Genomic DNA, 23,525 nt, shown 5'->3' on the forward strand with positions numbered 1-23,525 from the left:
TAATATCAGCACAGCAATATCAATATCAGCACAGCATCTGTCTGATTATACTGGTCTGAGAATAATATCAGCACAGCAATATCAATATCAGCACAGCATCTGTCTGATTATACTGGTCTGAGAATAATATCAGCACAGCAATATCAATATCAGCACAGCTTCAGTCTGATTATACTGGACTGTGAATAATATCAGCACAGCAATATCAATATCAGCACAGCATCTGATTATACTGGACTGAGAATAATATCAGCACAGCAATATCAATATCAGCACAACATCAGTCTGATTATACTGGACTGAGAATAATATCAGCACAGCAATATCAATATCAGCACAGCATCAGTCTGATTATACTGGTCTGAGAATAATATCAGCACAGCAATATCAATATCAGCACAGCATCAGTCTGATTATACCGGACTGTGAATAATATCAGCACAGCAATATCAGCACAGCATCAGATTATACTGGACTGAGAATAATATCAGCGCAGCAATATCAATATCAGCACAGCATCAGATTATACTGGACTGAGAATAATATCAGCGCAGCAATATCAATATCAGCACAGCATCAGTCTGATTATACTGGACTGAGAATAATATCAGCACAGCATCAGTCTGATTATACTGGACTGTGAATAATATCAGCACAGCAATATCAATATCAGCACAGCATCAGATTATACTGGACTGAGAATAATATCAGCGCAGCAATATCAATATCAGCACAGGATCAGATTATACTGGACTGTGAATAATATCAGCACAGCAATATCAATATCAGCACAGGATCAGATTATACTGGACTGTGAATAATATCAGCACAGCAATATCAATATCAGCACAGCATCAGTCTGATTATACTGGACTGAGAATAATATCAGCACAGCAATATCAATGTCAGTCAATGTAATTTGGTGGTTTCGGTTCAGCCCCTGGATGCTGTGAGCGTGCGAAATCACAATGCATAAGCGCTGACCGAGTCCTGATACCTCCGAGCCAAAGACTTCCTTGAAATGTTCGATAAAGGCAGATCATGAATTTTGTGATTTGAGGGTTCCATTGTCACAGCGATTGTGCCACAGCAATGCTCTGCCGGAGACAAGAGAGAACATAAACGCAACTCGGGCTCGATTGTTTGTGAAGAGATGCGGCTGCATATCAAAGTATAGAGAGCATTGAAGTATGAACACGTTGCAATCCTCAACCTCACCAGAATAGGTCGCTGGTCAGGCCATGGGACTGGCAGAGGCAGCTGCTGAAGAAGATGATGTTGATGGAAGGAGTGACTGATGAACTGCCTTGACCAATTCGGCAAACGGATCCGCAGTACGATCCCCACTCGTGCTCAAAGGACTCTGGATGTTAGTGGTCTGGGGCCGCATTCACAAAACATCTCAAGGCTAAAAGTAGCTCCTAACTTGACGATTTAGGAGAAACTCTTAAAAATAATGGACATGTCAGTCCTAATTTTAGGACTCCTCAATTTTCGCTCTAAGAGTATTTCACAAAGCATTTTAGCACTAGAACTAGCTCCTAAATCCATGAAATGCTAGGAGTAGTGAAGAGGACTCCTAAGTCACTAAGACCAAATCACTAAACAATCGTCACTGAAAACGAGTCAGCTCTGGGCTGTGTATATACCTCCTCTCGCGCTGATTATAGACCATTTGAACGTGCTCCTCACAAACTTTGTTTATAAAACATAATTTTTGCTTGGAAAGCAAATTGGAAGTCTTAAAAGTGGCACAAACCGAACAAGCCAAAACAAAATCTTGAACGTCCCGAGCCATACCTGGCCACCAGAATCGTTGCTTTACCAAAAATTTGGTCCGACTGACTCCCGGATGACAAGCTACATTGGAACAATGAAACCATCAAACCACATCGGACCGTAACCCCTCTGACTCGGTGGTCCGCCGGGCGGAGGCCCGCCTCATTTCTTCTGAGATTGCAGGGAACGAGGAACAGCATGGATCTTTATCCTCCCACACTGCCATTCCCCACAGAGCCGCGCGTCCCGATAGCAGGGTTAACACCAATGCCACTCTTGACTCCTCGGTAGCGAATGTTCGTGGCTGTAATGAGAAAAACACAGTACATCTGGTAGGAAAAGACCTGCAGAGATCAGGTTCCCCCGCATATCTTTCGGGTGTGGGAATGTGCGGCTCGTGCTGGTAGCTGTTGTTGATTGTTTCCGGGGAAACGGTGGGCTGGGTGATGTCAGCTGTCGCACTTGAGTGGTGAGCTCGGACACCTGTGTCACTAATGCCTGCACCACTCGTATAGTAGTGAGAAGCTGTCCATCCTGCTGGTCCATATGCTGGTTGGTATTGAAAAGGTATTCTTGTAAATCTGCCGTACTCGCTGGATCCATTGGGGTCGATCGTTATGTCACGCAGACAATGCAGGAAACAGATGAGGATCCAATAGCGAGTGAAAGATCTCTTTATTTACTAACAGGGACACAAGAATTAACAGGCAGCATAAACTCAAGAGTCCCAGAAGAATCTCTGAAGCAGGCAGAGAGAATGAGGAGACAGGAATCCAGTGCAGCGTGGCATGACACAGGGACGCAATGGGCAAGACCAGGCAAACAGGAACTCCACGAAGCGGAACCCATCAACACACGACACCAGGAAGACTGCACACGAAACACACCTGGGACAACTGCAACGATTGACAAACACAGATAGCAGGTAAGGCAATTATATAGGCAGGTGAATGAGGTCCAACTGGTGGTGATGATGATTGCTGTGATCAGTGACCATGCCTCCAACACAACCTAACACACATCTAGAGAGAAATGAGTCAGTGGATCCATGAATCCTGACAGTGAAAGGTCCAGCATGGTCTGGTTCCTCTTCAGTGCTCCCGCTGCTGTGCTGCTCCTGTGGAAGAACACAGAAATCCTCTGAATCTGCGCTAGCAGTCGAGCTACAGCGCTAGCTTTAAGGCTCTGTGGCGTGAGGTTCAGTGTGTGTGCCAAACACCGTCTGTGCTGGAATCCTGTCAGCTCCACAGCTAAAGTCATGTTGGTTCACTGTCAGGAGCAACTACAGGCTCTCATGCATTGCTCTGGTCTGGAGAACGGCAGCATTCGTTTCCCACTTGTGCTCAATCAACTGTAATGGTCACTAGGACTCACTGGAACTGACGTTTGGGGAAATAGTTCGGGATTTCACATCTTCCAGTGTTTGCAGCAAAAACCTGCATTTCCCACCACACGTTAAGCTGAAGGTCCTTACAAATAAATGTGTCATGATGATGATGAAGCATGATGCTAACATGATTACCATTTTTGTTGGCAGGTTTTTTCCAAGATGCTGATATGATTATCAGGTTACTAACATAATTAGCATGTTGCTAGCATAATGCTAACATGATTACCATGCTAACATTGTTAACATGTTTTTAGCATAATAATAACAAAATAATAAGGTCCTGGTTGGCTCGCTCGGTTTGCCCATTGTCCTGGGGATGGAAACCCGAGGACAAACTGACCGTCGCCGCCAGTAATTTACAAAACTCTCGCCAAAATTTGGACACAAACTGGGCCCCCTGTCGGAAACCACATCTATCAGAAGGCCATGTAAACGAAAGACGTGGTCCACGCCAGTCACAGCTGTCTCCTTAGCAGCGGATAATAACACAATTAGCAGGTTGCTAGCATGATGCTAACACGATTAACATGTTGCTAGCATTATGATAACAAAATGACCATTTATGGTAACATTTGTTTAACGAGATGCTAGCATTATTAGCATGTTGGTAGCATTATGCTTACTCAATTAGCAAGCAGTTATCTTTTTAGTAATATGCTAACACAATTAGCTTTTTGCTAGCATGTTTTAAGAATATGTTAACACAATTAGCAGGTTGTTAGCATAATGCTAACCCAATTAACATGTTGAAATTATAATAACACAATCACAATTTTTGCTAATAGTTTTTTAACAAGATGCCAGCATGATTAGCATATTGATAGCATGATGCTTACGCATTTAGCATGTTGCTACCATAATGTTACCATAATGCTATTATATATTTTCAACAAGAAGCTAACACAATTAACAATTTGTTAACCTAATGCTAACACTATTGGCATGTTTGTTAACATGATGCTAACACAATTACCAATTTTGCTAGCATTATTTAAACATGATTAGCATTGTTGTTAACATAATGCTAACATACTTAACCTTTTGCTAGCATTATGCTAACACAATTACCATGTTGCTAGCATGTTTTTAGCAAGATGTGAACACAATTAGCATGTTTAGCTAGCATTAATGTTAACACAATTAGCACGATGTTAACACTATTACCAATTTGCTAGCATAATGCAAACATGATTAGCATTGTTGTTAGCATAATGCTAACATAATTATCCTTTTGCTAGCATTATGCTAACACAATTATCATGTTGCTAACATGTTTTTAACAAGACGTGAACACAATTAGCATTTTGCTAGCATTAATGCTAACATGATTAGCATGCTGCTAGCATGATGTTAACACGGTTAGTATTTAGCTAGCATGATGCTAACACACTTTTACTTGTGTTTATCATGTTTTAACCCTAAGCTAATCGCCATTAGCATGTAGCTATTCACTGCTAGCATGTCTAGCATGTTGAAAGTCCAGTTTGCTAACACGAGTCAAAGATCCGACCCCCATCTTTACACAACGCTCTGATGCAGAGATACAGGTCTTGTTAAACGGTTGCTAGGGTGCTCTGTTTGGTTGCTATGGAGTGGCTTGGCAGCAGCCAATGATGATCCTGCAAAAGCTCCTGCCAGTATGAATTCTACGGTACATTTTTCCAGTGTATGGAGATCTCAACAAGATGCAGAAGTGCAGGAAATATAGCGAAGCGTTCTGGAAGATGAGGAGATATGAATGACGATTGTTTTTAGCGCCACATTTATCATTCGTGCGATGGGATTGGTGGCAAACGAGCGATTGATGAATCACACGTGAACCCTGTGGTGAGATGATTTCTGCGCTGGTTTCTGCGTTAGATTGATAAACCAGGCCCAGAGCTCCAGAGACCAGCGATAGCCTTAAGAAATGTCCTTCAAGGCCAGATCATTAAAATCCCCCTGAGATAACTTTAGCCACTCCTCAACACACTCCTCCCCAGCGGACAGAAATATGCTCTATGATTAACATTCACATTGAGTTATGAAAACGCTATTTCTCAATGTTTTTCCTGGTTAATGTGAACGTTAGAGGAACAGGCCATTCTATAATTGTGGAAATGTTCTGCAAACGTCTGAACGTTCAACACACCCTGAACAGAAGGCCAGCCCATCCCCGGCTCACACACACACACTTGAGTATGGCTAATGTGCCTCTGCATGTCTTTGAGCTGTGATGGAAACTGGAGGACCTGGAGGAAACCCACAGCGACACACGGAGAACTGCTGACTCCTGGCTCAGACGGGACTCCAACCGGGATCTTCTGCTGTGAAGTGATGCTGAGCCACTGAGCTGCCCTGCGCATGTTTATGTGAATTCAAGAGAGAAAAATAGATCCAATGGAAGCCATTCATTTCTTACAGCCACAGGTCTGGATTTCACAGTAAAGTAAGAACATTAAATATTTGAACACACAAATAACAGATCAAACTTTACTTTAAGATTCCCATTTGACTGTAGTAGTAGTAGTTCCACTAAACTGTGTGAGAGTCTCTGGAGGTCCACCGTCCAAAACATGGAATCATAAAGAGCAAAGCTTACATTTTCTACAGCAAGAACACAAACTCAAACATAACTAGACAGCACAAGTCAAATCTTTTTCTCTTTTCCTCCACATCAACAGAAAACATCAAACAATTACAGATGCCATTGAAATATCCCATATATGTATTATAGTCCGTCTCTCGTTAATAAAAAGGGCCATGGAAACAGAACAAGGATAGTTCTGAGTATAAAAAATAAATAAAAAGAGAAATACAATTATGAATCTGTCATATGATGTGAATTGTGTTGAAGCAGCATTCATATATGAACTACAAATAAAGGGAGAAAATAAAATAACAGCAGAAGTACATACAATTAACTGAAGAACAGCAACTATAAACAACAAATAATAGGAAAATAATACAATAATGATAGTAAAATAAATAAGTAAGCATGAAAAGCTTGGTCACCCAAAAAACATCACACATGTCAAATCTAACAAGACGTGTGGAAAACAACACAACAGAAAAAGTGTGTGTGTTCTGTTTATACCCAGCTAACAGGAAAAGAGGAACCAGAACTTTCACTAACGTTATGTAATAGTTGTGGAAATGTTAGTAATAAACGCTCCTGAAATAATGTCTTGTAATGTTTTCCTAGTTCAAACACATTCTCGTAACATTGAGAGAAAACAACATTCTCTAACTTCTCCCAGCATTCTCTGAGCGTCCCTGTGATGTTCTTTGTGCTTGATGTTCTCCTGATGTTTGTCTTGATGAAGGTGAAATACTCAAACTGCTGCTCATATTGGACAGTCCAGCGTTCTGTCATGAGTCACTGCAGGCATGTTGGAGAACCAGTGCAGCTTTATTTCCCAAACATGAGCAAACATAAAGCAAACAAAGACACGGCTCGGCTCACGTCAACTTACGGAACAGTGCTTACACGGGCAAAGCTAAACACAGACCAATGGGAACACGAGAGCTATAAAGACCAAACTAATGACTATCATCAAACACATGAGCATGATCAAGACAACAGGTGTCAGTGGGACATCAAGAGCTTTACAGTTTCTGCCATCCCATAGTGCACAAGTCAAAGGTTTGATTCAAAGGGGATTTCCAGAGATTTGTTCTGTTCATAATCCCCCCTTTTACTGGCTATAATATTACACATGATATTCTAAAAACATTACAAATAAACAGCTTTACATGATAATAATATAGATGTGTTCATCCATATCACAAGTGCTGTTCTAAAACACAGATTTGTGAGCATTAGTGAACGTCCAGAGTTCAGTGTTTTTACAGATGAAGCTGCCAAAGAAAACATCCACAGCTTTAGTCTGTCAATATTGCATCCATTTGTGAAACATTAAGCACAAATGTAGAGCAACAGTGTTTTTGAGAAACAGTCATATGCTGTGTTTGCCTGGCATTGGCTAAATTGTCCATCACATGTGAATTATTGCAGATGACGGTATAAAAGCGTCAGATTTGTGGCATTCTGATGAATACAGCACACACATCTCTAACACACTTTAGCATTAAGAATGAGTTTAACAACAGCAGTTCTTCTGCTTCTGTGCAAATGTCTTATATTTGAACTGGTGGCCTCTGAATTGAGCACTAAAGATGAAAACGACCCAGTACTTGTCCTCTGGGAATATGTGCAGAACTACTGAAGGATCTTGGAGGAATGGAGACGCGACTCAAAGCTCTGGAGCTCAGACTGGCTGACAGTGAAGCTCAGATTGAGGAACTCAAGAAGGAAAGCCGAGGTGAGACTGATGTGTTTGAAGACCTGTGTGCTAGAATATCTATTGGGGAAAAACTATTGCTGGAGGATTTACAGCTTTCAAAAATAATTACCAAGAAATGTCATGAATCCCATTGAATTAAATATGGAGTTTTGAAGTAGACAGACTGAAATAGTGTTTAGTTTTTCCTCTATAAAACGCTCCAATAATCTTTGTTTTGTACAGAAATGTGTTTGAAAAAGTGTTCTAGGCCGATATCATTTGTTTGCATTGCTACTGAGCCGATTGTCCTCATTTTAAGAAGGCGTATGTTCTCTTCAGACAAGCCAAAGCTGGTGTTTTCAGCTTCATTAGGATCCAAGGGTTTCTTTGGAGCAGTTGACAAAGATACGACACTGGTTTACAAGAATGTCTACACTAATGTTGGTGATGCCTACAACCAGGCCACAGGTATTGTTCATCCACACGCTGAAAACAATATCAACACACGTGTATAATGCATGTCCAGCTGTTCCATGGAGATCTGTGTCACGCTTTAACAGGGATATTCACAGCAGCGCTACGAGGAGTTCACTATTGCAGTTTCTTCTACCATTGTGGAGTTACACATGAACAAGGCTGGTCTTGATGAGGAATGGAAAGCAAGAAGCAACAGCAGTTCATCACAAGAGTGAAGCTTCTCCTCCAGAGAACGGAGGAAACGGCTTAACGCTGCTGTTGGAGAAAGGGGATCGAGTCTATATGCTACTCACAAAGCACAAGTGGATCTGGGCTTCAGAAAATGTCACAGTGTTTACTGGGTTTCTGATCAATCCCATGTCAATAAAACACACCCTGGAGCAAACACAACAGTCATGAGACATGTTATGGGTTCAAGGGTTAAGGGCAAATATCAGCTTACTTGGGTTTTTAATAGCTTTGGTGCAATTTCAAAACTTCGAAAGACATTAATACCAAACACCATCAAATGAATGACAGAATAGAGATTCCTCTTGGAGAAATTAAATTCAATATAGATACACATTCCTAAAAAGAAACAAAAGACATCAGAGACTGTAATACACTATTTTTCATTGATAAAACAAATACAGATAATTGTGAGGGAAATGTAAAGAAATGTGGAGTGTATATTAATGACAAATAACATTAATTTATAAAGAATTACAGTGAAACAAATGATAATAAACTGGAAGTGCAGTGAATATAAATAATGAAGGACATCTCCAGTACAGGAGGAGGCGCTAAACACATTTAACGAGCGACTGAACACTAAGAGCAGAAGAAGAGAGATGGGCGGGGTTTATGTGTTGTTGACACCTGAGGCCTCCTGCGCATGCGCGTTCTGAGGAAACACCTGAGAGTCCAAACCGAGAGGAAAGACTCGATTCTGACGAGATGTAAAGTCTCATTTCCAGGAGTTAAAAACGGCCATAAATATCACATTACGGTAAGTTCATTCATCAGCTTCTGATATCATGTCATATTATTGTGCAGTGTTTTCTGTGTGCGATCATATTAAACTCAATCTTTACAGTTTAACGTCCATTTTAGGGAGTTGTGTCGTAAAGTGAGTTTATAAATAGAGCCGCTCAATGAAGACTGTTTTAATAACTAGATCAACTATCACTTCTCGGATTCATATGAGGACAATCCACCTTTTTATGAAACAAACTTGTGTGTGTGAAAAATGTTATGAGCAGTCTTGAAGAAAAAACTGGTCTGACTTGTTAAACCACGGTAAGCAGATTCAGCCCCTGACAGAGATTATAATGACATCAGCTCTAGTGTTTCTGCTTTACTTTCTTTAAAAAAAGAAAGTATGTGTGTGTGTGTGCTGCATTCATCAGATTCTTTACAGTCTGAAGTACACAAAGGTGCAAATTTGAACATTTAAATGAAATAGGAAAGGAGAAACCATCAGTATTACACAGAAACCATCAATATTACACACACCAAGAAAAGAAAACGCAAAAGCATAAACGGTTCTTGAAAAATCTTACCAACTCTTTTTCAAAAGTATGACAAATTTCTTTCAGGTGAGGTTCAAAGATTGATTATAAATGTATAAGAAAAAAAAATCTATTATATTCATCATGGCAATTTTTCAGGGCTCAATGCAAATTTTTTTCAGGGGTTCAAATTTTTACTTCCCCTGCCAGATTTTTCACTGACCCCACCACAAAAAAAAAAGATAAATAAAATAAAATAGGCCTAGTATTGTTTTTGAGCCATGTAAGCTTAAAAAATAAGGTTATGACTCTAAAAACTAATATCCTAACTCATATAATTTTTTTATATTGTTAAAGACCGTCAGTAATAAAATAAGAACAAATAATCAAATTACGAGCAAAAGCACAAATAAATACAGCAGAACAAACATATACAAATGAAATAAACAGTTATTTTCATGTAGGTCTAAACTAGATTGTCAGGTACAAAAATAGTAATCAAATGTAAAATATCACTGCATAGTCTGCATAAAATTATATATCACTGCATATAAATACAGATTAACCCTTATTAAAAGTTATTGAGTCGAGCAGTGAGGGAATTTTTTTGTATTTTGTTATCTCAATATTTATATAGCCATTGACGATATTTTCCGGCTTTCCATGTGTGTTCACTGTTTTACGGTAGGGGGCGCTGTAGCGCATTTCCTGCACGAGAACAGAATCTCCTGATCAAAACACTGCCGAAGAAGCAGCAACGTGCGATATCATAAGCAGATGCATATGTAAAATAACGCGATCATCACCATTAAACAGCATATAAATCACACCTGCCTAATGTTATTGAATGAAATGTCGCCCCAGGACGAGTTATAGGACTGTCAAGCTTTGGGATGTTGATGGACTCCATCTACAACATCTGTGTTTTGTTCATCGTTCGGACGTAATGTTAGTCTTTTACAAAAACATGATTGTCTCAGCTTTATCCTCAAAATGTTGCTTTTTCATGAAACTTGCAACATTCAAGTGTTGATTAAAAAAATAATGTATGAAGCTGGAATAAAACAGTGGATCTGTTCTTTCTTTTGATATATTGCATGTTTAGATATTCTGTGGACCATTAAAACTTGTGAAAATGACCATAAATGCTGGCGGTGACTGGCAAATTTCATGTTTACGTTCATTTAAAAGACCTAACCGACTATGTTTACGATGATACTAAACAAGACAGGCATTTTGATATAATTTTGTGTGAATATTCGCGCGCTGTGAGACGCGTGGCCGAGCTTATGTGTGCTGTTGCTGCGCTTCGCGAGTATCAAACTGAGAGACACTTTCTCGTCTATGAGCGCTTGAATATTTAAATTGGCAAGGCTTAAACATGCTCAAATGATCAGTTTCCGTGAAGATGCAGCTCTGGCCCGAGTGTCTTTCACGCTGGCACCGGACCATCGGGCAATTCTTATTGTCGACCGTAATGACAAATATTTTTTGTCATTCATACAGGGGGGGCAGGGGTCGTTTTGGGAGGGCGGGGCTCAAAAAAATTGAGTGTGTGTGTGTGTGTGGCAGCTATAAGAACGGTAATCAACTTACATAAACTGTGTAAAACATGCAGTTACTATAGTGATTCTGGGCATCTAAAACATGCAGTTACTATAGTGATTATGGGCATCTAGAATCTAAACTAAATTCAAAATGTATCACGCGCTATGGTGAGCTTCCTGAACATTGAACAGCGGTCCATGTGAATCAGATCCCTGTATAGTGTGCGTCATAAGAATTTAACGAGGCTTCAAGGCAGAATTTTTGCCTCGAGGAATTTTTGTAATCGAGTTAATCGAGTAACTCGATGAATCGTTTCAGCCCTAATAAGGACATCTATTCAGTGATTGGTTCATGCCTATGACATCATCCAAAATCCCGTTTGTGGCACAGCAAAGTGTCGTAAATCAACTCTAAGACTGACACTTAAGATTTAGTCCTACACTTCACTTAAAGTATGACTGAGATGCTTGATAACTAACTTTTAAGCGCAACTTTTTTTTTTACTCTTAAGTCAATTCTTAGCAGTGTTCTTGTGAGTTATGCTGCATTCCAGGCAGGTTTTTGAGCCCGTAAATTACAACTTCAAACCACGACTCACGACTCACGACTCACGACTTTGTAGTGTTCCAGGCAAAGTCACGCCAAACTGCCTGAGCGCAAGGAATTGTGTGGTAGTTAGATGTAATCAAAGCATGGCGGACCGTACGGGGTGTATGCTCATTTACAATCATTTCTATCACCAAAGGTGCTTCCTCCTTGCTTATTTGAGGGAAACGGAGGAGAAAAACAGCGCAGGCGGCAATAAAAGCTGTTATACCTTTTATTTTACGTTGTTTGTATATTTGTTTCATAAACACTGCATCCGTAGGGGCTGCCATTGTCGCTTCGCGGGCTATGTGACGTCAAAACTCGTAACTGTTCACGAGTGGGAAGTCACGGGTTTGGCTGCCGTTCCAGTCCACTTTCACGGGTAGAAGGTTGGAAAAACACGGGTTACGGGTTGCTGGAACGCGGCATTATATCCCAACCGCCATAATAATGGGTTGATTACTAATTGAATGCACCTGTAGCCCAACTAACATCTGCACTGTCTAGCAGAGCCAGCAGGCGTAACTCTACACACACACATCAAATGATTGTCCATATTAGGGGTGTAAGGATACACCAATGCCACGGTTCGGTTCGGTTACGGGTTACCTGGAACGTGGCATAATTCTCAGATGCTTGATAAATACGGGCCCAGATCCTCATATGAGAATGATTAGTGAAGGTCATGTGACACTGAAGACTGGAGTAATGATGATAAATTCAGCTTTGATCACAGGAATAAATCACACTTTACTATATATTCACATAGAGAACAGTGTGTGTGTGTGTGTGTGTGTGTGTGTGTGTGTGTGTGTGTGTGTGTGTGTGTGTGTGTGTGTGAACAGCTGATCGACACTCGAGTGTGTGTGTCTGTGTGTGAACAGCTGATCGACACTGGAGTGTGTGTGTGTGTGTGTGTGTGTGTGTGTGTGTGAACAGCTGATCTACACTGGTGTGTGTGTGTGTGTGTGTGTGTGTGTGTGTGTGTGTGTGTGTGTGTGTGTGTGTGTGTGTGTGTGTGTGTGTGTGTGTGTGAACAGCTGATCTACACTGGTGTGTGTGTGTGTGTGTGTGTGTGTGTGTGTGTGAACAGCTGATCTACACTGGAATGTTTGTGTGTGTGTGTGTGTGTGTGTGTGTGTGTGTGTGTGTGTGTGTGTGTGAACAGCTGATCTACACTGGTGTGTGTGTGTGTGTGTGTGTGTGTGTGTGAACAGCTGATCTACACTGGAGTGTGTGTGTGTGTGTGTGTGTGTGTGTGTGTGTGTGTGTGTGTGTGTGTGTGTGTGTGTGTGTGTGTGTGTGTGTGTGTGTGTGTGAACAGCTGATCTACACTGGAGTGTGAGTGTGTGTGTGTGTGTGTGTGTGTGTGTGTGTGTGTGTGTGAACAGCTGATCTACACTGGAGTGTGTGTGTGTGTGTGTGTGTGAACAGCTGATCTACACTGGAGTGTGTGTGTGTGTGTGTGTGTGTGTGTGTGTGTGTGTGTGTGTGTGTGTGTGTGTGTGTGTGTGTGTGTGTGTGTGTGTGTGTGTGTGTGTGTGTGAACAGCTGATCTACACTGGTGTGTGTGTGTGTGTGTGTGTGTGTGTGTGTGTGTGTGTGTGTGTGTGTGTGTGTGTGTGTGTGTGTGTGTGTGTGTGTGTGTGTGTGTGTGTGTGTGTGTGTGTGTGAACAGCTGATCTACACTGGAGTGTGTGTGTGTGTGTGTGTGTGTGTGTGTGTGTGTGTGAACAGCTGATCTACACTGGAGTGTGTGTGTGTGTGTGTGTGTGTGTGTGTGTGTGTGTGTGTGTGTGTGTGTGTGTGAACAGCTGATCTACACTGGTGTGTGTGTGTGTGTGTGTGTGTGTGTGTGTGTGTGTGTGTGTGTGTGTGTGTGTGTGTGTGTGTGTGTGTGTGTGTGTGTGTGTGTGTGTGTGTGTGTGTGTGAACAGCTGATCTACACTGGAGTGTGTGTGTGTGTGTGTGTGAACAGCTGATCTACACTGGTTTGTGTGTGTGTGTGTGTGTGTGTGTGTGTGTGTGTGTGTGTGTGTGTGTGTGTGTGAACAGCTGATCTACACTGGAGGAATATTTCACTGATTTACTGGAGTTATGATCAGATTCATGAGCAAAAGAGACTCTCTGAGGAACATTAAACATTATTAATGTTTCCAAGCGTTTGTCAGAGACTGTAAGTCACAGATGCGTAACAGTCACGTATTATAGTTCACTGCATTTGTCACATCTGTGTGTAGTTTGGTGTGTGTGTATGGCCAATCATTTGATGTTTGTGTGTAGAGTTACTACACATAAGCACCAGTTTTAGAAAAAGTTAAAATAGTTTTGAATGAAGTGTTGATTTTGCGAGGTGTGTGTGTGTGTGTGTGTGTGTGTGTGTTTGTTTTTGTGGTTTACGAGGACTTTTGACCTGAATACGCACCAGCATTACGGGGACATTTGGGTTTATGAGGACAGGGGCCATGTCCTCATAATTCCGGCAGTGTAGATCACATTTACTATGTCCCAGAAGCACCCTCTCCAATTTTGGCGCGATGTCCTTACATACCACAAAACCCAGAAATTTTACTATACACAGTGTATCCCTGATTTCGGGAGTGCGCCCCTGGAGCCAGGTCCCGGTATAACACCTGCGTCATCAAAAATTTGCATAATACACACAAGTGTAAGTTTTGAGGCCTCTGATTGGACAGATCGGTTCCGGTAGGCGGGAAATCGTGAAAACAAGATGGCGCCGGTGGGCGGAGCTTCATTCAGCTTCAGCATAAGTCTGTATAATAAGCAACATAATGCAAAATACTAATTATTTAAGTATTTTTGCAAGTAATATATTAATTATATGATAAAATCCCGTTTATATTATGATAAGTGTGGTGTAGTCAGAGGTGTATGGGGCAAGTTAATTTCCTGTTTGGACCGGACATGAGAGGACTGCGGACCTGATGAAGGCAACTGTTATTTAAAGGTAAGTTATAACACTGTTTAATAATGTTATAATGCTTCTCTAATAGCCTGTGGGTCCGTTTGGCTTATTTGTGCATGTCCTGTTAGCTCTTCCCAGCTCGTTTTACACTTAGAAAGCAGCTAGCGCGTGATGCTAACGGTGCTAGCGCACTTATAGTGATTCTGTTTACAGAGAATCAGCGATGCTCGTCATTTAAAACTTGTTTAATAAAGCTGGTACATTATATTTTATTTACAGAGTATGGTTAAAGGTAATATTAAAGCTTAAATGTTACCCAGGTTAATAGAGATGCACAATATTTAAAAAAACCTGATATGGCAATATTGATTTTTTTCCCTGCAATATATAATGCAATATGAAAAACAATTTCACCAGATGACTTAAATAGCTTTATTTGGAAATAACTAATCATTCTAGAATGATTGGTGTGATTTTGTAGGGGTGTGCGTCTGCATAGAAAATGATAAACTGCAAGCATAGATACAAAAATGGAACAAAAATATGAAATAAACAGTGCCTCATGTTTTCCAGGTAAGTCTTATAGCATTTAGGAACAGTAATAAGGGTATATAGAGTAATCAACTGTAAAATAACACTGCATTGTCTTTACTGTATACATCAGATATAATTATTCCTGGTTAAAGCTACAAAACTGATTTTTTTCTTTGTATTTGGATGTTTTATTGCAATTAATGACAGTCCGCAGCAGTTTATTAGGCTGTTTTCACTATAAGAGATCAACTATGATCCATATAGCCTAATTGACTTCACATAGGGCTATACTCCAATGTCACTACCATGAATAGGTATGAATGATAAAGGAATGTATTGTGCAGCCCTACAAGTTAATGTTCATGGCTTTAATGCATCACATTACATGTGTGTTCATTACAGTATGTCAGGTCAGGTTGTGTGTGGCTTTACACCAGTTTTATGAGGACACCGTTTTATGAGGACATCATAAGAACATGTTCTTGATGTTTGTCTTGACTGAAGGATCTCAGTGTGTTGTGTTAGTTTGAGAATCCTGGTCTATGAGGACACTAGTTTTACTGGGACACTGTGGTGCACATATGGAATACTAGGATCGATACTGATAACCCATAATTCACAGCTCATTTCGGCTAATACCAATATCGAAAAATATTTATTATAATTATTATAATATATATATATATATAATAATTGAAGAAGAAAAAAATAGGACCCTCGGTTGAAATTGGCTTTCAATATGTAATACTAAAATTAGTATTTATTTGTCTTTATTTTGTTTTGATTTTTATTTGCTCTTCTTTTTTTTCCAGATGATAACTGAGAAGAATCAGATTAAACCAAATAAGATACAGCAACTCTAAAGGTATCCAAGAAGGTAATGTAATAATTGAGTTATTCCTTAAAGAATAGAATAGATTTCAGCTCAGAAACAGATCGTTTGCCAGAGTTATCAGTCACTGAATTATGATTGTGTGTAAAAAGTGAGTCAGGATCACTTACTGTGTAACTAGCACAGAAGCAGTGTCTCGTATCACTCTCTCATACACACAAATACTGGAGCTCAGGTGCCGTCCAAATGTGTCTAGTGACCAGTGTCCCGGTAAAACTAGTGTCCTCATAGACCAGACTTCTGTCAAACTAACAACACACTGAGTCAAAGTCAAACATCAAGAACATGTTCTTATGATGTCCTCATAAAACGGTGTCCTCATAAAACTGTTGTAAGACACACACACACAACATGACACACTATAATGAACACGCATCTAATGTGATGCATAAAAGACATTAACATTACCTTGAAATATTGATTTGAAATTGAACTATTTTGTAATCTTGTATATTATCTCAAATCAATATTTTATGTGCAAATATTTATTGATGGGTAGTTATGTATGATTATCTGATTATCCTGTCCATGTTTATTTTGTATTAATTACTTGCTGACTGTACATTATCCCTTTGCTATATTCCATATATTATGTTTTTAGGTGAAGTGTTTCTGTATGTAACGCTTTATTTCATATGTTCAGATAAGCCGTCAGACCCAGCTGTCATCAGGCAGTGGTGATTGTGCTGCTCTTACTGTGGGACTACATGAGGTAAGTGAGAGTTGTGCTGTAAGAGAATGAGCAAACCAAGCAAACACACGTGTGAGATCTAGGCTGTTCACATATTTACATCAGTGTTTCATGTCTAATTTGATGTTTTGTAGACTCTCTGTGAGGTTGATCCCTCCGCACTCTGTCCCAGTCAGAAGTCAGAGATACAGAGAGTACAGAAGGTATTGTTTTTTTTTTTTTCTTTTTGGAAATTAAAATTAGGGATGCACCAATATAAACATTTGGGCAGAGTTCGATAACTGATCGTTCTTTATATTTGAAAGCCGATAACTGATATATTGGCCGATTAATCTAAATCCAAATTTTATATACTTTGAGAGCCTGATTACAAAAACAAAAGGCTCATCATTAAAGGTCCTGTTCTTCGTGATCCCATTTTTCAAACTTTAGTTAGTGTGTAATGTTGATGTTAGAGCATAAATAATACCTGTGAAATTATAAAGCTCAAAGTTCAATGCCAAGCGAGATATTTTATTTAACAGAAGTTCCCTTTCAAAGCCTACAGCGAACGGCCGGTTTAATCTACATCCTGGTACTTCCTGCTTTAATTACGTCAGTAGAGCAGTTTGTCGACTAACCTCCGCCCACAAGAGTACGCGAAAAAGGGGGAGTGGTCTTGTTGCTCCCGCGTGGAGAAAAAGAAATGTTGCGTTCGGTTGCGTTCGTATAGTTTGTTTGTCGCCATGTCGTCGAGACGCTGTTATTTTCATCCCGGAGTCAAGTCACCTTTGTTTGGCTTTCCCAGGGACGCTGTACTTAGAGATCATTGAGCGCATGCATCCCCGTTATGGTGAGAGGCGTGACCTTTCCGGTAACGTGCGCTAAGCTGCTGTCCAATCACAACACGGGAACCGCTGGCACAATCAGAACTCGTTACGTGTTTCTGAAGGAGGGACTTCATAGAACAGGGAAATCTTTCAAGCCGTTTTGAGGACAGTGAAAACAGCAGTATACAGATAAGTAAATTGTGTGAAAAATACTGTATTTTTTTTACACGCGAAACATGAACACATGTTATATTGCACACTGTAAACACAATCAAAGCTTCAAATAAACACGAAAAACGTGACCTTTAAAAGCCATGACTCAAACACTTCAACATAAATCAAACCTATACAGTACAGTAGCCATTCATTCTATTGGCTATCATATGATTGTAAAAATTAAATTAATTAACTTTCTTTATAAAAAAAAAAAAATGACAACACTTTACAATAAGTTTTCATGTTGTTAGTGTTAGCTAACATGAACTAACAATGAATGAACAATACTTCTACAGGATTATTAATCTTAGTTAACGTTAATCTCAACATGTTTATGATCCAGTGTTGTATCTGTTCATTTAGTGCACACTGTGAACTAACATCAACTCACATATTTTATTAACTCACATTAACAAAAGTTTTGCTCTGTTAGTTCATGTTAGTTAATGCAATAACAAATGTATTGTAAAGTTTTACCCAAAACATCTATTGCCTTACAAATAATAATAAATAAAATGAAATTAAAATGCAAACAAGTCATGGGCAACATTACTTAGGCTACATAAAGAATCAAATGCCTGTGCCATGGATAAATCAAATCAAATGGACAATAAGGGAATTATTTTACTCATATTGTTGATGAAAATGATACAAGAACAATAAAAGTACTAGTTCTGATGAATAATGCATCAATACTTTTGAAAACATATTAACATTTTTAAAATTACAGGAATATTATGCGTGTTTAATAGGATGGTTTCAAATAACGTGTGTTTGAGGTGCGCGTGCTAAAGCTGAAGAGCTGAATGAACACCCATAAACCCAAGCGCTTTTGTTTAGCTCAATGGAACACAACCTATATATGATCAATTAGATATTTATACAAAATAAACACAATATTACAACTCCTACTTGCACAAAATCATGCATAGATGAACTTGAACTAAGTTACGTATTGAAACTCCTGTTGTGGACGCACGGCAACTAAACCCAAAGAATTCACAGCGTTTTACTTAGATAGTTTTCTCATTATAATGTAATTTATATATGACAATCCCAATTATTGTTATTAATGTTCTGCGTTGAAGCCAATGAGCATCAGCGGTACAATGAAGAGCTTTGCTTGAGTTATTTAACTAATCCTAATCCATCCTATATGAGAGAAATCAAAGGTTTATACTACATAACTTTACTATCACGACTTATATCTGCACACATTGATGCAAATGCACAAGTGAACTTGACTGTGTTTGTCAAAATGTGGAACTCCTGTTGTTCAGCGCGTTCTTCCCACAACAGCGCTGAAGCACGGCAGCTAGACCCAAAGAATTCACAGCGTCTTATTGCAATAGTCTTCTCATTATAATGTTATGTATATATGACAGTCAGTTATTATTGTCCTGCATTGCTGTTTGAGCTCGCGTGTGGAAGAGATTATCACCGGTTGGCCTACAGTGAAGCACTTTACTGCAGCGTTCAGTAACTCATCCTATCTGAGATAAATCAGATATACACAACATTTAAAAAATATTACAGCTTACAATTCCACAAAATGCTGCGAATGCACAAACAAACTCTCCCTGTAACACCGCGCTGATTGTGATGCACCTTGAATGTGTCTTCCTTTTCAAAGTGATTTAAACATTTCACAACCATCATGGTGAACAGTACACATCTGAAGCTGCAGGAAATAATCCATTATTTATTAGTCTTAATATATCGGCCTCGTTGTTATTATCAGATGGAGTCCAGTGTCTGTGCTGCTTCATTTGGATCATCTCTGAATCTTTGTCTGTAGTTGAATGTTTATCTCTTCTTTCTTTACCTTGCTTTCAGGTGAGCCCTGAGAAGGACCAGTTCTCATTGGATGATCAAGGCTGTGCTGAGATGGTAATAAAAAGAGCATTGCATCATTTTAGTAAATGCTAGTCTAGTAAGAACCTTTTCATGTGTTTTTACTGATATGATTTGTCAAAACAATTCCATTTACACTTGGCCACATAAATGGGCCTTTGCAAAACGGATATATATCCAATTTTTTATTTCCATGCTATACGCTGGTTTAACGGTGTTCACGTCATCGTAAAACTACCGCTATGAGAAGCATGTTATTTATCATCAGCTAATTTCAAGATCAATAGGAGAGAGAGTAGCATCAGCACTGGTTAAATAATTTATTCTCACTACTTTTAATGAAGATGAGCGCTGTCATATTTGACTAGAACATGTCATATAGCCTAAAACACGCTCTCACTTGTTTATAATTTGGCAGTTTTGTGAGGAGTAAAGTTGTGGTAAACCATATGCGGTTTCAACAACCATCTGCATTTACACTTGTCCAGTTTCATCTGGAATGCGTCTCAGACCACCTCCTGAAGTGCTTTGAGTCACCGGATTTAATTCCGTCTCCAAATGTGTTTGTGTAATAACATAAATTGTCTTTGTATCTTGCGGCATGCACTTTGGTAAAGCGTCTCTAAAATGAAATTAAAATCAAAAGCACGATATAGCTTCGTGCCCTTTTCAAATCACAAAAGACGATAATGAAGTAAGTCTACAGTTTGTTGTGCTGCGTGTTTCAAACTGAACTGCACACTTTCCTCACTCCATCAGTTCATGATCTGGCATTGTCCTTGCCTCGTTTCACAGCCAATAAATGCAGTGAACTCCATCTCTACATGTGCCTTGAGTTTAACATGCAGCGAGCACCACTTACACTCTATTAGCACATTTGCATTATATCCAACATTTTTGTGGACAGTTGATTTACAGTATTTCACCCCATTTGTAATAAGATGCGTTTATAAACCTGTTTTCACTGAAACTGCAGGCTTCTGCCAGTATAACAGCTTAAGCGAAGAAATTAAGAAGGAAGTATTGTAAAATAAAATAATCATTATAAAATATACATTTTTCATTGACAGTAGTAGTATATTAGTATCTTAGCAACAATTCTAATAATAGTGATCTAAAAGTATTATAGTTATTATGGTAACACTTTACAATAAGGTTGTATTAGTTAACATTAGTTAATGCATTAGTTAACATGAACTAATCATGAACAATTCCTGTAGCTTTACTGTTTTTGTAAGGTTATCTTACTGTACATATTTACATTAGTTTACACAGCAGTTCACACACACTACGGATGAATATTTCTAACTCACCATCTTACTCTAAAGGTAAAAATGCTGTTGTATACCTTATCAACATTATTAAAACAAAGCATGTATATTATTGGATTTTGAGAACCTTATTATCACGTGTACCCTATTTCAACATTAACTGATGTGTTAACATTTGTAGGTTCATTAAATAATAATAAATGCTTTGTTAATGACAAGTCATGTTGATAAAGAGTCTACAAATGTTAATAACACATCAGGTAATGTTGAAATAGTGTACACTTTACAACAAGGGTAACAAAATCCATCAATACATGCTTTGTTGAATGTTAGTAATGATAGTAAAGTGCGTATAAACATGAACAACCTGTCTGTTGATGTTTAGATGGTTTCCACTTTAGAATTATGTTTGCCAACAGCCCAAAATCAATGGCTTAATATTAAATAATGTTGATAAGGTACACAACAGAATTTGTACCTTTAGAGTAAGATGATGCGTTAGAAATGTTCATTTTAAGCCAGTGGTTTTAAGACAGTTATATACGGTGTGTGTGTGTGTGTATATATAGATCTATAATATATAATGCTGCAGTGTGTCAGTAGGTAATATCAGTTTACATTTCTAAACATTCCTTTTGCCATTAATTGTAATAATCAGTTATCAATAATCAGATTTTTGCACTTTTATATAGTGAAACTTTTCTAGAAGAACATTAATGGAATCAGTGTTGCACCAACATTGTAATTCTGGCCTATACCAATAAGTTGATCATGTTCATGTTGGTCAAAAACTTAAAAAGGAGGTGTTTAATATAACATTTCTTCTCCAGAATAATATTTTGAATGTCATTTGAAATGTGATTTTTTTAGATATCAGGTGTATATTCAGTTTTAAGATCTAGATACAGGTTTGCGTTATATCTGAGTTTCTGATCAGTGTATAACTGATTTCTTCCAGGTGTTCAGAAGATGCCTATTGAGAAAACCACTGAAGTTTCTCAAGGTACCTGAGGTTTAAATCAGAATACCTCCATCAGTGTAAGTACAGGAGCTCTCATATAGTTAGAGCTTACTAAAGCATGTGTTCTTCTGTACAGACAATGACAGTGAGGCAGAAACTGAAAGGACCAAACGTGTGCTGGTCAAATGCTGAAGTTACAGCTGTAATTGAACATTTTAAGGCTCATATAGCCAAAGGAGAACTGGCCACACTGACTGAAAGACCACAGTGTAAGACCGCTGAGGATCCTGTTTTGGGAAAGCACAGAGGACAAAAGATATTTTGTAAGAAATCGAGGAATTACCTTGAAAAGCAAAGCCTAAAATAAGTGATGTTACGTCATGTGTCTCATTTGATGCTGGATTATTATTTTGGTTGTTGGTTTTGTTAGTTCATTCTATAGCTAAACTTCTGTAGAGCAGCAGAACATACTAAGAGCTCACTCTATACATCTAGAAGTTGAACTGTTCTTGAAAGAAATAGTATTATACGTTTCAAAACTATTATTGATCTGACTGCATTGGCACTATATGAGAACTGAAGTGAGCTGGACGATGACATGAGTGTTTTCTCCAGAGCTGCTATAGATCATGGCCGTCGGAACCATTGTATGTGTGCGGGACAAGACCCACCCACTTTTTACGATCAATGATATTGGACCCACTCACTTTTACCGTCTGTAATTCAGCACGTCTGTGCACCAACCCCTAACCATTATTAAACACGTTAGATGATTAATTTCAACTTTTCTAATATTTTCTTCATTTCTATTGGAAATAAATGCCTTTCCGATCTGATATGTGATGGAAAAAGGGAGTAGAGTGAGTTCGGCGAAAGGTGGATTCGAACCGCGGGTCGATTTGCGTCAGCTTGATGCCATGCGTCTCACCCGGCACTATTGCTGCTCTCACTGATACGGTGATTTCCGTTTTTTTGTCTGGCCCAACCAGACGTTTAGCAAACAAGGCGGTATATTTCTAGTTAATGTAAATGCCGTCTACTCCAGTAAAAATATTCTGAGAGGACCCACCCACATTTTTTTTGCTTCCGGCGCCCATGCTATAGATGATATTAACTAAAGGAATAACTGATGATTTCTACAACATAACTCAATCAACACTGAACGATGACACTATACTCTTCTAGAGCTGCTCTACAGCCCAAACTAACTTCATAATCAAATATCATTTTAATAAATGTAATAATAATACATAATTTTCCTGTTATCACTGTTTTCCTCTAAGCTGCTTTGAAACTCTGACTCGACAATTGTGAAGAATTGTCTTTTTGGGGTAAAGCGTCTCTTATAAGTCGTTTCTCTATATGCTGCAGCATTTATTGCATGTCGAGTGGGTTAATTTAATATATATCAAAGCTGTTTAATGACTGATTTCAGATGTGCCTGTTTCCAAATGGGCTGTTTTGTCTATCTTTCCGAAGCTTTGTAATGATGCTGTATGCTTTCTGAAACATGTTTTCATGTTTGAGGGTGTCACTTTCCTCTTAAAATGGCATGACATGATGGTATCACATGGTAAAACTGGAAAAACTCAATGTTTATGTTAATATTTTAAGTCATAATTAAAGCACTTCTAAAACACTTTGGTCCCTGTAATGTTGTAAGTTTTTTTGTGTAATGTATTGGAGATCCGGTCCTCTTAAATCACCTTAGTCTTGGTAATGCACCATATCTTCAGGTGTGTGTGTGTGTTGTGGGCATGAACCATTAAACACACACGTCCTTATAATGTTGGATTGTGCAGTTGTGTATTGTGTTTAAAGATCATTCCTCTTA

General features: G+C 38.9%; 2 protein-coding genes across 2 annotated transcripts in view; both read left to right on the forward strand.

Moving 5' to 3' along the window:
* The window catches only part of LOC307134791 (NACHT, LRR and PYD domains-containing protein 3-like), a gene marked incomplete at its 3' end in the record, with an annotated part of 177,276 nt that overhangs the window by 45,187 nt on the left and 108,564 nt on the right, over positions 1 to 23,525 (forward strand). The gene's annotated exons all lie outside the window — the stretch shown is intronic.
* LOC307135129 (NLR family CARD domain-containing protein 3-like) overlaps positions 8,790 to 23,525 on the forward strand; it is a 52,308-nt gene continuing 37,572 nt past the window's right edge. Inside the window, exon 1 of the mRNA XM_079831325.1 lies at positions 8,790 to 8,899. The gene's annotated coding sequence lies outside the window, so the exon portion shown is untranslated. The remainder of the gene's footprint in view (positions 8,900 to 23,525) is intronic.

This window comes from Gobio gobio (genome assembly GCF_949357685.1).
Source record: "Gobio gobio genome assembly, chromosome: 12".
Classification (NCBI taxonomy): Eukaryota; Metazoa; Chordata; class Actinopteri; order Cypriniformes; family Gobionidae; genus Gobio; species Gobio gobio.